The 13,632-nt window shown below is 41.5% G+C and overlaps 1 long non-coding RNA gene across 1 annotated transcript; it reads right to left on the reverse strand.

Moving 5' to 3' along the window:
• Positions 1–8,560: 8,560 nt before the first annotated feature.
• On the reverse strand, positions 8,561–12,979 carry LOC136302505 (uncharacterized). The gene is made up of 4 exons (XR_010724069.1): positions 12,910–12,979; positions 12,517–12,540; positions 12,217–12,309; positions 8,561–10,124 (listed from the first exon to the last, which is right to left on the reverse strand). It is a non-coding gene; the product is annotated as an uncharacterized lncRNA (long non-coding RNA).
• Between the last annotated feature and the right edge of the window lie 653 nt (positions 12,980–13,632).

Raw genomic sequence — 13,632 nt, forward strand, 5'->3', positions numbered from 1 at the left:
TTGAAAACCTAAAAAAAAATAAAAAAATAAAAAAATAAAAAAATTTTAAAAAAATAAAGAGAACAAGAAAAAGATAGCAAGAATGTAAAAATAATTTGTTAACAAAAATTATTTAGGGATAAAAAAGGCAAATACGGTCTTCTGAAAGTAGTTCAGTAATTTCTGTAAATAACATTGACATCCTTGTGTGAAAAGAGAAAGTAGAAAAAAGCAAAAGCAATATTCCAGTGCAGAATGCCTCTTCATCTATTTTGTTATTAAGTTGAAAATAAAGAGAAATAGCAAAATCAAAGTTATCAAGTTACAAACAACCTGCAAATGTAGATCTTGACACTCATATCACATTTGTTTTGCTGCCTTGTGGCTCTGTCAGCACTGGTGTGAAGCACTCTGGCTTTCAGTGTCATTCTCTCCTGAGGCATGGGACCATCATTCGTGTCTTCATGGGGAATCCTGTGCTGGTTTCTCTGAACTATTTGCAAGAACCACAGCACTCAACTGCTGCACCGAAGTGTAGTGTTCAGTGCTTCTCTTAATGCTGGTGCCTGATACCTCATCTGTGCTTTCTGTAGCAGCATCACAGCTCTTCTGAGAGCGGAAGTACTGGGCACTGCTAGTGAAGTACTGCAATATAGATTTGTAAACTAGATTCCAATGCTGTGCACCCCTATGCCCTTGAAAAGGATTGCAAGAAAACAAGCTTATGTGCAAGCCTCATTCAGAATATTTGAGAGTATATGGTTTTGTCCCTTCTCCAAAAGTAGCAATTAGAGACAATGAGCCAATAGATGTGCTAGACAGATTAATGGCAAAAGTTGTTCTGACTCTGTGTGTCAGGAGCTTGGAATGGACTCTGCGCAAAAAGTAGATTGTGATCCTGTAATTAAAAGTGGTGTTACAATGCATCTGTACAAGGAATCCAATTAAGTCTGCAGGGGCAGTGATAATAGTAGCATTTCCTAGTCATGTACTGACTTTGAAACTGTCCTTGGGCGTGCAGTACACAGCACATTCACTATGACTGTCTCTACTTCATCATTTCTACATCAACCTATTATTTTAGTTTGCGTTGTAACATGTTCTTCATAAAACTATCTAATCTGAATGGAAGAGCAGCAAATTCCTATAAAAATACATGCCTTCCTCAGCCCTCCATTAACTAGAGTATCAGAGGGCTAGATTTCACAGAGTAATGAGAAATTTTGCCTAGGCAATACTGACACATTTGGAACAATGGTACGGACAGACTGAAGAACAGAGTTGATGCCACGAAGACTCACCGCTTGCTTATGCCCTACACAACCCTTCCCAATTTGCATGATTTACTCTGGCTCAATAAAGGAATCAATATTTTATATGCATTTAGACTGCTTTATACCAAGATAATTGACCTCCCCAATGCATAGTGCAGAGACACTGTTCTTCCCCATCCTCTCCCAACCATGGGGCTGCTGCCACCAGATCTGGCAGGGCCAGCATTGAGTTTGAGCAAATGAGCTTGATTACAACCACAACCCTGGCTGATAGTGGTGTAGACACACAGGAACTGGGCAGACATGGCTTTACTCCTCTAATCAAGCTCATTCAGATAAATCCATGAGATGAATGATCTCTCATCATCAGTAATCCCCTGTGCTGATAACTGAGAATTGATTACATGTGTTAATTTTCTTCCCAACTTTCTCAACATCAGTCAGGCTTGGTTTTAGGAAGCGTGAAGTAGCCTAATCTTCAGGATTAACACCTCCATTGCTTTGTATTGTATGAAAATGGAAGGTGTGCACACATGGGAGATAATCTCCTAGTGTAAGACCCCCATAACGCTTGAAATGCCTGAAAATGTGAGAGAGAGGTCTGTTCATACAAAAGTGCTTCCTACGTCTCTTTTCTATAACCGAAGATGAATGAGCTTATTGAAGGAAGCTGCCTGGAGAAACCAAAGGCACTCCCAAAGATAGCTCACACTGTTGCCTTCTGAGATGGCAGCCACAGTCTTAACTCCTCTGCGGTATTTTGTTCAGAAGGGCACAACCTATGGTGTCCCCTTCAAGGAAGTGTACTTTAGGAGGCATTAAGCTATGCAATAGTTGTGAACCAGCCTCCTCCCTATCCACTTCCCAGAAACCATTTCTTTGGCCTGTACTGACTGAGGCCCAGCCAGCTGGCTCCTTTCCAGGCACCAGGCAGCAGAGAACGTTAGTAAATAGTCAGCCACACCTGAACTGCTTAGAAGTTTGATGGGATCCTGTTCAGTCAGAAGTTTTCTTTGCTCCTGCCTGCTTTGTCCCACGCAATGTGGTGTGGCAAAGCAACACGCCAGGATATTTCCTACTTTTCCAGTCTCACCTCATTCCCTCTTCCCACCAATTTCAGCCATTACACTTTTCCTTTTCCTGCTTTCCCCATGGCACAGTTCCAAGCAAGCAGCATCTCACCCTTATGTCCCGCACCTCATCCCTGCACTGAAGAAAGAGGAGATGCAGGGCCTGCTGGGAACAGGGGGAAAAGTTACTGCTGCTAATGGGGAAAGCCAGAGATATTGATGAATCTTGTGTTATCCTACTGCTCATTAAGAGAACACCTTCTTAGAGTTTCTCCTTCTCTCCAGTGGTCCTGCTGTTTCTTGAGTATCTTGATATCATTCAGCTTTCATGCAAGTAACATAAAAACCGAGGAGAATTATTTATACAACACAAAGATGGGCTCCACCAAAGGTGGTAGGACAGACCCGGCATTTCTACAAGCAACAAATCACATAGTTGTATTCTGCTGGGTCTTAGTTTTCATCAGGATAAAACAAATCTCTACTTGGAAAGTGAGATTAAAAGTATTTTTTAAAACAATCAGGTTAAACAGAGGCAAAGATCCTGCTAAGGACAATCTCCACTTCTCAGAAAGTGAGTATGAGCACGTGATCTCCAAGTGCTGTGCTGTTTGGCAGAACCTTGGACTACTGATGCCAAGATGTGACATCTCTGCCCTTTTCCTGGGTCAAGCGATAACATTTTTAAGCTGCAGCAGCATTTCATTTCAATGCTAAGGGCTCAATAGACTAAACAAGAAAAAAATAGAAATTCATTACCATAAGTGTGAAAAAAATTATTATGGTCCTTTAATGTGAACTTTCTACTTGATGAACATAAATTATCAGTGTCCTCAGAACTATTGCTGTACCCCAGCTTGTAGCAGACTCAAAATGAAATTTAGTCTTTCCCAGATTTAGTATTTCCCAAAGCTGACAGCCTTTATCTTCATCTTATCTGCTCCTTGACACTTGTCTTTGTGCAATTTTTTACTGGGACAAAAATAATAGTCTCTCTTTAAAGGAGTAGGTTTTGCTAATTGTTTCATGCCTTTTCAAAGAGCTATATTTACTTGCTTGGCAATTTCAGATTTTCCCTTTCAGCATAGAAAAAAGTAGTTATCCTTTTCTGCTGTCAACTCAGAATGCATGGACCAGTTTGCCCTCACATACCTGGAGTGCAGGATCTTGTTTCAGCCCAGCTTGCTTCTTCTGCTCAGTGAGATTTCTCTAAACATAAAGAGAAAACCAGTTTGTGATGACAGTTTTGCTCCTGGTGCTGCCCATCCAGTTTTCAGGTGCTCTTCAACTCTTCTGCAGATTTTGGGATTGGGAAGTGAGGAGGAGAGGCCTCACTCAAGAGTCATCCCAAACGGAAGGGGTGGGGACAGATCATGCAGAGAGGCAGTCTGCGGCAGGCTCCACATCAGTTGCCTTTACTCCACCTTTCATTTATTCATTGTCTAAGGAGTTTAGAAGGAAAGATGCACCCAAACACTGTACTACACTATGATGTGTGTGATGAAGATATTTAAGACACTGCAGAGGCTTTAGACTATTTCTAACTGAGATATTTAGCATCAGTGGTGTGCTTGCTGATGCATTTTCTTGAAGAATATTCATATTCTTTCTTGACTATAATAAATTACTATTCATTAATAAATTAATGAAATTTGAGGCAGAATAACATTAATCGGTCCTGGCAAATTTGCAGCTTAAAAAATTTACTAAGTCTCCTTAGCACACACAAACATATTACAACCACACCCATAAGTATTCTCAACAAGTTGAAAAGTGTTCCAGGTTATTTGTGATTAGACTTGCATTTGACAGGCAAGAAAGTCTGTGGTGGCTGATTGAAATTTTCCATTCCTATTTCCACAATGGCACTGTATGCAAGGAACATTAACTGAGCCCTCTGTCTGACATACACTCATTTTCTCTGTGTGTACACATGGTCTGGGTGTGTGTACATGTTGGGGGGGGGGGGGGGGGGTATGCAAATGAGAAAGACAAAAGAGCTCAAAGAAAGTTATCATGTAATTTCAAGACAAAGTTCAGTAAAGAATTTTTTATTCTTGGTGTATATGACAAACAAGTTTCCCATTCACCCAGCAGATGCTGAGGAGTACTCTCTGAGGCAGAGGCCATAATTTGAGGACTATGTTAAACAGGTGATAGATGGACTCAGTTCACCAAACTTCAGACATTTACAATGACAATGTCTTCATGTCAACAAGGTGTCTACACTCCCACAGTGTCATCAATATTTAGAGTATGATTCACACTCCTTGAGTGCATTTTTTTTGAATGAAAATAGGTAGTCCCCGAGATGACCCAAGTAGTGCAATAAGATTGCTGTGCTGAATGCATAATAACCCAGGCACAGTGAGTCCTACCTCTCTGTGCTGTGGGAGCTGCATACAACTCAAAATTAAGTTTTGTCATGACCAGAAAGAGGGTGTTTGTCCTGTTACACCTGTCAGTAGATTTGCACATCAGGATTGTACAAGAAACCATTAAAAAGAATGCTCGTGTTGCAAGGGAGGGAGTGGGGAGACTTGACTGAAAAGATCCGGTGTGTACTTTGAAACTAATGGCATCTTGCTTGACCTTGTGCAACCCCAGCCAGGTGAGTATTTTGTACTCAGATCCACAAGACTGAAATATTGTCTTCCTAACTTGCCCTCACAGAACATGGATTCATCCAAGCTGCAGTCACCTGGAAGAGACTGAACCAGCAGAAGGGTATATCTGATCCCCACATGCATCTCATGACGGTAAATCCTGCCTTGGTGCCCAGCCTTGTGGGTGGTTAGGGTAAAAGGAGAGTAAAGGACTCACTCTGCTCTAATGGAAGCCTTTGCCTGCACGCAGTGTTTATGTTTGACCTGCAAACCCTCTATCATTCAAATCTCCCATGCTTGATGAGACTGTCTTTTTCCCTGTAAGATACAATCACCTCTGTAATGGACTCAGGATTATGAAAATCATTGCATCCATGAACTTCCTACAGTCTCAAGGAACTTTTACGTTTAATTTCTTATGCCTGTTGTGAACAGTTCTAATTTTAGGGGTTAAAAAAAAAAAAAAAAAAAAGGAAGAAGCCAGATAAGAGTTGGAATGAGCACAACAGATTTACTTGTTCAAACACACAGTGGTGGTATTTCTCATCGACCGGAGATACACAGCTGGTTTTTGGCTGGTTTGACTTCTTTTGCTCCTTAAGGCTTGCACCAATACCTCTCCAACTGCTCCTCCTGGTTTTATAGAAATGGGCATAGACCAAAGCCCAAAAGTTAATCATCACAGCTGTTGGCTGCAATTTTAGTTGTATGTTGATAAAGAAACAAAATCCTAGGACATGGAAGCCTGCTACCCTGAGGCAAAACAGAAAGGTATTCTCTCCCAGATCACTACTGATATCTAAAAACCCAGAAAAGCAGGTACTCTGGTGGCATCTAGTGCAGAAGTGAAACACTCAGATGGAGAAACCAATGAGCAGGCTTAAACATGCCCTGTCTACAGTCACCCCATACAGTATTTGGAGTGCTGCTGGTAACAATAGACTCGCCAGAAAGCTGAAATCATTACAAATGTTTTATTTATGTTGTGAAAAAAACTGTTCAAAGCATCTCTGTTGAGTGACAGGATTGCAGCCTAGAAGCTGGAGACGAGGCAAGAGGGACAGCAGGGCTCCCCTCCTCTCTTACACAGTGCCAGCCAGCAATGGCAGTCTTGTTCAGGGGCTACCACTGCCGAGGTAACTTGTGAGGAATCAGTGGGGAGGCTCCTGGGAAGGACCACAGCAGAGGCACAGTGGGATGGAGCCAAAACGCAGCTCTGCAGAGTCAACTGTAATGCCACTGGGGACTCTGTACCCAACATCTGCCTTCATAGCAAGAGGAATCCTTTGGGACTTGGTTTTCGTCAAGAGGGGAGCATAGCTCTTCCTTCTAATAAAGCTTCACTGAAAAGACAGCCTTACTGCTGAGCTTGTAATTTGGAGGTTGGTTTGATGCTTTTTTTTTCTTTTTTTTCTGTATGTTAACCTGATTCCTTTCCCTCCATCCAGTAAAATGGTTCATATCTAAAGATACCTACTGAGTCATCACTTGGGAGGAAAGAAATGTATTTTAACAAATCTGATTTAATACTACAGGTCTCTGTCTTGGGTGTCCAGTCAGTGTTTGAACAAAGACCCTTGGGAATCAGGCCAGCTCCTCTTCTTGCAAATCAAGGCTTGGCAGGAGGTTTACATGTACAGATACTTTCTTTATCATCAGTCTTACACTTACAATTTTGTTCTTTACTGTTTACCTAGCATGGTACTATGGAGTTGGCGGCTGCCTTTGCCTGGAGCATTACAAAAATTCTCCAAGGAATCCTGTGTTTTGATTAGTAGTGAGCCATATCCCCACTCTTTCCCATGCTTTCCCATGTGTCTAAGAAGAAAGGCTCTGAAGTCTGTCCTCTGTGGGAGTGAGTGACCTTATCTGCTTCATCTGGTGCATGATTGGCAGGCATGACCATGTTCCTTCCCTGCACTGATCAGAGCACCCGCTGCTCCTCACAGGGCACCAGGACCAGGGTGATTGCTGCTCCTTCGCCATAAATCTTCACATCTCTCACCACGCTTCCACTCCCTTGTGATTTTATTTGCTGCTAAAAAATAATAGGCTCAATCTGTCATCATCACTCCCTTTGGCCCTCTCCCTATTGCATCCACCCCTTCTTCCTCCTGTTCCACTCTGTTCCATATATGTAAGTTATTTGAAGCCACTGGTTTCAACCGGTTTCTGGTTTTCCCTTTTAATGTTTTAGGGTTTTTTGGGGGTAGGCTAGGGTCAGCTCTCAGTGCATGCAAATACTTATCTATCCAAAATCAATATTATGACTTTCACCACAGGGGAAGAAGGATGATCAGCAAATTATAGCTTTCCATAGGTATGTTGCTAGTTTGCAATGTAGAACTGGTTGACCCAACAGCTTCTGGGTTTCTTCTGCCTGTCTTGGATTAATTTTTACTTAAAAATAAATTGTGAATGTTTATTCTCAATTTTTCCTGAAAGAGTTTGTGGGATTTCAGAGGGTGTGTGCTTTGTGAACTTTATAGAAATCGGGTGGAGTACTTTAATTATGTCAAGCAATAGCAGGAAATCTATTCTAATGTTGTGGGTGACATGCAAAGAGGGGTATTAAAATTACTTACCATCATCCAGGTGTTTCTAGGCTATTCAGAAGCTCTTTATTAAGGAACACTTTCAATGGAATTTCAGTACAAGGCAAATTATTCCAAATAATAATGAATAATAAAAACAGTATATAGGGGAAATACTACACTCTGGAACAAATGGCTTAAAAACTGGTACCCCAGATCAAAGGTGATATTTGTTTTTCACTGAACACTGTAAATGCAGATATGAGCAAGACAAGAGTACATGGATAATTACATGGACTAAGGGCTGATTTCCTTCTCTAAAAAACTAAACATCTATTTTGTGCATGATTTAAGAATATGTATCATCTTTTTCTTATGAAATATTTTGTCTTCTTCTCTAAAATGACAAAAAATTTGAAATCCAGCAATTACTAAAAAACACTTATTTTTTTTTCAGCTATTCACCATTCAGTGTATTACTTTTAATGATGAATTAATTCCATGTGTTTAGTCATTGAAAGTGAATTTTGCATGCAGAATTTTTCCCATAAAATGTTGATTATATTTTTATGATATATATTTGGTCAGGTTTTTTTCAGGGCATAGGTCCTTTTACCTTTTTTTAAATTTTTTTTTTTTTATTCCTTTATTTGGTATGTGTTGTCTCATACAAAACTCATCTAATGCTCATTTTATTTCAGGAACTTTCTGGAATTAATCAGCTGAAAGGGAGAGGGTTTTTTTCCTTGTAATTGAGGCCATATTTGCACAGAGATGTAAATACTATTTCAGTCTTCAGTACAAATACACTGTCCTGGACAAAAAGCTGCACCTTGTGCCCACAGAATTTATCTTAATTTTCAGAAGAGACAACTTTCGTGTGTAGACATCTGACTTCTCCTCTGTAAACCCCCAGCACGCACTTGAACAGATTTTCCAAGACATCCTTTCCAAAGCCAAGAGGACCCCAAAATTTCCACCTGCATATGATCCCCCACAGGTTATACATCTTTCAGATGATGCTTTAGGTGTTTTTTTCCTAACTGGAGAAAGGGTAACAATCAGGAACCCTGACTGTTCAACAATCTGTGATAGCTACTATCACTGAATATTGAACAAATCTGGGAAAAATTACAATACTACTAAGTGTTTTAAACTCCGTAATTTTAAACAGAGTGCCAGGAAAAAAACTTTTACCCATGTTTGCTTGACTTTAAAAGTCCTGTTTTGCAAATATGTCTATGCATTAGTAATCTTGGAATGTATCCAGACAGCTTTGGGCTGTATCCCACAAAGTAATACAGACGCCCAAGTGCAACATCAAAGCAACAAGTTTAAGGAAAGTACATATAAGAGCTTCTAATTATATAAAAAGACAATTACCATACATAATTCAGAGCAATCAAGGGGCTTTATTAAATATGTTTGTAAAGAGCACCTGTCTCACCCTTTTTCTAAAATGAGATAATGAACTTTGCCCTAGCAGGAAAAAAAATACATTTTGGTGTAATCTTGCAAATGGTTGAGACTGTGCTGGAACTATTCTAAGTCTGTGCCAGTTAAACAAAATGAGTTTCTAAGACTCCCTGAGCTGCTGTAAACATGTAATGGAGCATCTCAGAAGACAAAAGAGGTCCAGGCAGGAAGGGGGCCAGCCCCCCGTGTGAATCCTGACCTGCACTGCCCAGTACAGGTACAGGAAGGCAGACAGGCGACATGCTTCTCATGTGGAAGGCAGCACTAGGGCCAGGTAGTCCAACCAGACTGCAGTCACTGCCCACCCTGTCTGGTTCAGATGCTTGTGGCATCAAACATCATGGTGTGGAAGAGGTGCTCTTCCCCTGCTCACTTGGACAGTTCAAATGTTTGCCAGCGCTGTGTGTGCTGAAGTAGGAGTGCCAAGAGTGAACTCCCAGGCTTGCTTTTCCACAGCTTGGTGGTGAACTAGTGAGTTTCAAACTAGACACTACAGCAAGCAGAAAACATGAGCTTAAGCAGGAAATTCAAGGCCCGATCAGATTTGCTCTAAATAGCTGATGTTAGCACTTCCAGACTTCACAATTTCCAGCATGCTGCTACATTCTGGTCTGAAATTGGATCTCGGTTTCCTGATACACCTACAATGAGATCACAGAGAGCTGAGGTGTTACAGACCATGAGACAAAAAGTTTAGGCCCACCTTATTCAGTCCTTTACAAGGTTCATCTCTAAGGTGCTTTGATTTTCCTTTTGTTCCCTGGAAGCTGGAGAGATGATAGCCTGTCTTTACTTGATGGGGCAGTTAGCATAAGGCAGATTCCTTCCAGCGACCTGTCTTGAGCTGCAGCTTACACCTCAGGACAAGCTCAGGTGTTCATTATAGCCTGTTCTCCTGGTTCAGGGGTAAAAACCAATCCAAACCCTGTGCCTCAAGCTGAAATCAAATCCCCAGTCACCTTCAAAGAGACCAACAGGCTGCATCCACTTATTAACTTCCCCAGAACTCCTGGATTGTTTGTAGGTTTGCCTGGGGAGGTGAGATCCATTTTTTTTGAATTAAATCACCAGTTGCTTCTACCAAGCTGGACCCCAGTGAGTTTCTTGTGTGCAAATCTTTTCATAAGTCCAGATACAAAAAATGAACAAGTTCTGCAGGGTGTGGATCACCTTCTGGCTTGTTACCTGAATAGAGAGGGAAGGAAAAAAGGGAAATTAGTCATCTTCTCTGCAGAAGCAATTCCTAGTGTGTCTCTACCATCACATACTCTTTCTCATGAATGATAGACTGACATTCATGGGAAGCATTTGTCTGAATGTTCATACAAAAGATAAAACTCAGATATAAAGCAGGTGGGAGTAATTTTGTGAGAGGAAGTCTTGGACAGACTGGTTCAGTGTAGACCTGAAGATTTAACATAAATATGCTGGGTCAGAGAGCTGTGTGCTATGTGCACATGGCAGTTTCTTCACTTCTGTCTTCTCTGGAAGATTCTGCCTTGGTACAGCCACTTCTCTTTTCATGTGAGCCAGAACCAGAAACCTGATTCCTCTCATTCCAATCAGCTACCAGTGTACTATCAGCTATTCCAACACTCCCTCTCTGGTTTTAAGCAGAGATTGCAGTCTGCTGAAGATCTCTTCCCCAGAAATTTCTTCGAAAGTGTCACCAAAACTGAATTTTGAATATGTGGATTTCTCTGATGATGCATATTTATCCTAAAATAATCACATGTAGGTTATTTCAATTCCTCAAGAGTTAAACCCCATGATTTAGCTGAGCACAATCATTGCTGTATGTTATTCAACAATCATAATAAGTTCTTTCATGTGAGAAAAGACATAAATGCCAATATTTTCAAACTTACACCTCTGAAAACGAAATGAATTTCTGAGGACAATTACATATGTGAATTGAGTGCAAACAGTAAGCATGGCCTGACTCAGAAGAACAGCAATGAAACTACACACTCATCAATGAACTTGTGAATTATGTAAACAGAAAATCAGAAATTAAACAACAGGCTCCTTCTTGGCGCAGTAATTAAGGCTCTTGGTTACCATGCAAGTTGCTGTTATAATAAAGGTTCGTTAAGAGGACTACTTTTGTTTCCTACTTTGATGGGATAAAAAGATTTTGTGAAGTTTGGGAAGCAACTGACTTCCCTAAATGCAATCTAGATATTGCACGTTTTGCCTGGGTAAACTTCAAAGTAATTTTTGGTGTGTTTATGTTCATCTTTCAGGCAGCTGAACTACTGGCAGTTGTGTTGATTACTCCTGGACACCTCCCAGAGAATCTGCAAACTTCTCTAAAAGGTTGTTTGGAATTCCTCTTATTCTTTAGGTATGGTATCTTTTCAAGGAATTCTTCTTTCAGTGCTCTCCCAACAGCAGCTGAAAATCAACAACTATAACCTCTTCATCACACTTGTAACTTTCTCTACTCTTGTACTAAATGATTTTCCATTAAATGGCTCCCTGTTTATCTTAAATGCAAATTTTACAAAGAAAAAGATATATTTTTTCTGATTTTTATTATGAAAACAAGAAATATATGGGGTTTTCCAGTTTGTTATCTCCAGATTTAAAAAAACACAAACATGACTGAGATGCTGAAGAAGAAACCATGTTCAAGTCAAGATCAGAAGAGCCAACTCAGTACTGGTCCCAGTCTTAGAACACACAGCACTTGCCCAAGGTCCCAGTGATTTTATTCCCTGGGTTCCAGGGGGAGCTTTGATTTGTTCATGAGTGCAGCACTACATACATGTGGCAAATTTCTAAGTACAAGGAATCCAGGTGAGTGAGAACTTTTAACTTTCAGCTTTCAACTTTCATTCAAATATGGTCATATTAAATAACTGAAAATGATTAGGCAAAAGATCTTATTAAATATCTGTGATTGTATATAATACTAAAGCATAGGACATTATTGCTCTGCATGTTATAAATATGGGGTTTCAAAAACAAAGAGATCTTTAATGTCTTCCTTCTCATGTGGTTTCAAGAGACAATCTAAATTCACATCTTTTCTTCATTGTAATAGCTGCTCTGAAATTGATTCCACATCCAAAATCTACAAGCCAATATGAAGCATGCTTCAGGTCGAAAAATATTTTAGATATAATCATTAAAGATGTGTTAACATAGATAAATCAGAGTATTTAACATAAGTACGCACTTTCAACCCCAGGTTTTGGACTGCAGTGAGAAAATCTACAGTAGAAAATCAAACACAAGCACTTCTTGATGTACAGATATCTAGCTCACCTACATTCACAGATCCTTGTTGCTCAGATGAATTGGAGAGTTCTGGGTCACCTCTCTTGGCCTCTTGGACTTTCTCCAAGTGTTTTCAAGGTGCAGGCTGCTGGTGAGAACACATCCACTCACACAGGCACGCTGCCCTGTAGGGCTGGGCTGACACACTACTGGACTAGCTCCCATCCTGTATGTCCAGGCTCACAACAGGCTTCTTGCATGAGGACATTTGGTGGGTCAGTGCTGAAGCACTCCTGTACCCCTTCCTGCCCCCTGTCCCCTTCCTGGTGGAGAGCTAAAGCATATCTCTTACCTCTTGGCTTCAGACTGCTTGATACTGTGGACAGAACATTTAGCAGTTAGCATTTTGCATAGAATTTCCCAGATCTAGACCAAAAATTCACTGAATGTCATGGGGGTGACAGTTACCCCTACCTGGATCCTCATCAATAAGGGCAGGTTAGAAATTTCTGACATGTTCTCCCCCACATCCCCCTGAACAGAGGGATAAGGTCCAGTCCTTGGTATAGGAACTGGGACTGGTCACCACTGGGGCTCAAGAAGTGCAGAATTTTCTGCAGCTGAGTGGGGGCAGAGATCATCAGGCACTGTCACATAACCCCTGTGCTCCCAGGGAAAACCCTAAGTCCCCACATCTTTCTCCTGAACCACCTCCAGCCCCAGATGAGCACAAACAGTGACTGACCCAGCTCAAGGGACCCTTGGCAGTCATGGCATGTGATCTGGGGACTATTCTAGCGATGATACAGGAAGATGTGGCAGCCTGAGACAAGACAGCAGATTGGCAGCCCCCTTTTACTCAGTCATTCAGCTGCCACCAGTGCTAGTAGCAAGGTGCAGGCAGCTGTGCAGGATGCTGCTGTGAATGTTGAAGGGTTTAGACACCTGGAAATGCCCTGGGGCCCCTCAAGTAAGTGTCTTTCTTAATCAGATGGCAGCATTCAAGGCAATCAGTTTCCCCAAATCAGCAGCTGGTTGTTTCATGGCCCATCAGACTGGCAGGTGGCCCCAGCTGGGTGCAAGCCGCCGTGGTCCCTGCCTGACTGGCCGCTGCAGGCCCCAGCGGTGCTACATCTCCTCTGCCACTGTCTTCCCAGGGTCTCCAAACTCCTCCTGGGCCTGGAGCAGAGGTGCCCTCTGGTGGCACCCTTGGAGCTCTGTCACCTCTCTGGATCGGTCCATGCTCCTGCTTCTGGTGCGCAGGTTCTTTTTGCCAAGAGATTCTTTCAATGCCCATTGCATAATCTTGCTGTAGATGACATGAGGCTGACTCACCTGTAGTTCCCTGGATTCTCTTGTTTTGCCTTGAAGATCGCTGTGACACTTCCCTTTTCCCTGTTTCCAAGGACCTCTCCCTATTACCATTTTTTTACTTCATAGAATCATGGAATGGTTTGGGTTGGAAGGG

The sequence above is a fragment of the Chamaea fasciata genome, unplaced genomic scaffold, assembly GCF_029207755.1.
Source record: "Chamaea fasciata isolate MVZ Bird 193981 ecotype frontalis unplaced genomic scaffold, bChaFas1.0.hap1 SCAF_1, whole genome shotgun sequence".
NCBI classification, from domain to species: domain Eukaryota; kingdom Metazoa; phylum Chordata; class Aves; order Passeriformes; family Sylviidae; genus Chamaea; species Chamaea fasciata.